Genomic DNA, 3327 nt, shown 5'->3' with positions numbered 1-3327 from the left:
AAGATGTCTAGTTCTACTAAAAGGACTTAGCATCATATCATCAGGCAAAGAAGAACATATATTAATGTCATAAAGCATCGCAATATTATGTTCATAAGCATCAAGCTAGTTTCATAAATTATGAACAAGGCCTAAAAAGTTTATTTTGCAAAGAGCCATCAACTTAAGTTTATTTGTAAGAGAATAACTATTGTCTAGTTTCAATGAACAAAATCAATAGTCAAGTTACTTACAATAACCTAGTCATGTGATGTCAAGTTTCAATTAAGAACATGACCCATAGGCTTCTTATGTAAACAACTATTTCAATGTTTCAATTTGGAATGTCACAATTACTGATTCCTCAAAGTCAAATAATCTAGCATCAAGTTTGGAATGAGATAATTTAACCAAAAGGATGGTCCAACCAAGTTGGATTGTATCATCAAGTTTGGAATGACACAAGTTTCCCAAGTTGAACCTTTGAATCAGGTTTAAGTTATCTTCATCAAGTTTGGAATGAGACAACTTACCCTTTTCAAATTAATCAGCAACTATGAACATCGATGAAACATATAAACAGTGCTTATCATTTTGGCCAACAAAAGAAAGATTCGATAATTCAAAACACACAATTAAAAGGTAAGCAAATGGTAATTAAGACTTATCTATATAGTCTTTAACCTCATTTCCCCAACTTTTTTGAATAATCGATCTTTAGGCATATCTTTTGTGAGAGCATTAGCCAAGTTATCCTTCGATCTCACATCGATCAAGGTGATAACTCCTTATTTTCTCAGATAATTCAACAACGCATGTCTCAATCTTATATGTCTTCTCTTTGAATTAAAGAGAGCATTTTTTTAACAACTTGGACAGCTGCTTGATTATCACAAAATAGGCTTAAAGAATTAATCTTTAGCCGAGTCAAAGGAATATCCATAATCAGATTCTTCATCCACTTTGCCTCTTCGCCGGCTGAGGCTAGGGCAAAAAGTTCTGATTCCATAGGCGACAATGCAATATAAGTCTGTCTTTTGGATTTCCAAGTAATAGCAGCTCCACCCAAAGTGAATGCATATCCACTGATGAACTTACTATTTCTGATTTCTGAACACCATGACGTATCAAAATATCTATCCATAATTGAAGGATAGCCAGAGTAGTGTAGAGCATAATCTTTAGTACCTTTAAGATATCGCATCAGCCTATCGAGGGCATCCCAATGCTCTTTACTAGGATTACTAGTGAAATGACTCAGCATGCCAACTGTAAAGGCTATGTCAGGTCTAGTGCAACTTGCAACATATATGAGACTACCAATCAGTCTTGAATATTTTAACTGATCCACGCTGGTCCCTTCATGAGGACTCAGTCTTTTATTATAATCACATGGTGTCTCACTCAGTTTGCACTCATTGTATCCCCAGGTAAAAAGTAGCTGCTCAATATAATGAGTCTGGCTAAGGGAGATAACTTGCCTATCAAAGCTTATTTTCATACCAAGAATGGTATTTGCAATACCAAGATCTCTCATGTCAAATTCTTTAGCTAAATTAGCTTTTATGTCATTCACTACAGAATGATCAAAACCAAGAATTAACATGTCATCCACTAGTTGTCTTTACATCCATTTCATGCACTACATAGTGTTCAATAGATGTCAAAGCAAGAAGAATTCTTATAGTTGATAGATAACACACAGGTGAGTCGACACCAAAATAGTCTACTTCACTTTGTTGTCTATAGCCTTTAGCTACTAAATGTGCTTTGTATCTGGCTATCGATCCATCACTATTCAGTTTCTTCTTCACTACCAACTTACAACCTATAGCCTTAGCCCCTTTGGACAAATTGACTAGCTATCAAGTATGATTATGCAGCAGAGAGCTCCTTTCATCATCTATGGCTTCTGCCCACAGTAGAGATTTCCTAGATCTCATTGCTTCCTGATAGAAGAATGGATCATCCTCTAGATGATAAGTGACAAAGTCCTCGCCAAAGACTTTGGGAACTCTCTCTCTCTCGTAGATACTCTAACTGGAACTGATTCAACAACCAGTTGTGTGGGATAAGTGTCAGAAGGGCTTGCTTTACATTCTATAGGATATTCATAAAACATATCTGTAGATCCGGAAATACTTAAGACATGATCTTTGATAAACTTATTCTCAAAGAATTCTGCATCTCTGGATTCTATCACCGCATTTGTAGATAGATCCAAAAATCTATTTGCAGCACTGTCTTCTGCACTTCCTAGATATACACAAGTAATGGTTTTAGGTCCCACCTTAGGTCTCTTAGGATCTTGTATTCTTACATAAGTAATACATCCCCAAGTCTTAAGAGGATCATATCTACAAGAGCGCTTATGCCATATCTCATAAGGAGTCATAGACAACTTAGAGTGCGGCAACCTGTTCAGGATGTGATTGGCAGTTAGAACTGCTTCTCTCAATTAGGAGGAAGGCATGCCAGCTGTAAGTAACAAAGTTTAACATTTCAGTTAATGTCCTATTCTTGTGCTCAGCAACACCATTTGATTGGGGCGAGTAAGGAGCAGTGGTTTCAAGTATTATGTCATCCGAAGCGTAAAATTCCTTGAACCCTGTCATTGTGTACTCTCCTCCTCTATCACTCCTAAACCTCTTATTTTTCAAGTTGAGTTGATTTTCTACTCTTGACTTAAAAATCTAGAACCTTTCAAAAAACTTCATCTTTCGATTTCAACAAATAGACATGACAATATCTAGAAAAATTGTCTACGAATGTTATTAAATACTTCTGACCACCTCTAGTAATATAATTTCTAAAGTCACAAAGGTCAAAATGTATCAGATCAAGAAGTTGTGTGCTTTTAGAAACTGACTAAAAAGGTTTTCTAGTGATCTTAGTTTGTGCACATACTTCACATTTGTCAAATCGAATAGGAGCATTTAATAGAGTATCAAGAGTTTTAGCTAGACGTTGCATTTTCTTGTAGTTCACATGTCCAAGTCTATTATGTAACAACTTTGGATCAATTAAAGTTGAACTCACATGGTTTATGCTCACAGTATCTAAACTCAATCTATGCATACCATTAATCATGAATGCGCAACCAAAATAACAAGAGTTAACAAATAAAGTTACTCTACCATTCATAGTTGAGAAAGACATACAAGCTTTATCAAGCAAAGATATAAATTTTCTTTTAAGTAAAAGTACTACTCTAACTTGTTTTAGAGTTAGTAATTTACTTGAAGAAAGCACCAAATTTACAGTTCCAACATGAGTCACATCTGTCTCATTACCACTGCAATTTTCTACTGTGTCTCTCACTTCTATGACCTTAGTGAGTAAATTTCT

Source organism: Gastrolobium bilobum, unplaced genomic scaffold, assembly GCF_033153095.1.
Source record: "Gastrolobium bilobum isolate Gb01-03AN ecotype WA unplaced genomic scaffold, APGP_CSIRO_Gbil_v1 utg31836, whole genome shotgun sequence".
Lineage (NCBI taxonomy): Eukaryota > Viridiplantae > Streptophyta > Magnoliopsida > Fabales > Fabaceae > Gastrolobium > Gastrolobium bilobum.
The sequence above is the reverse complement of the archived record's forward strand: the minus strand, read 5'-3'. Positions refer to the sequence as shown.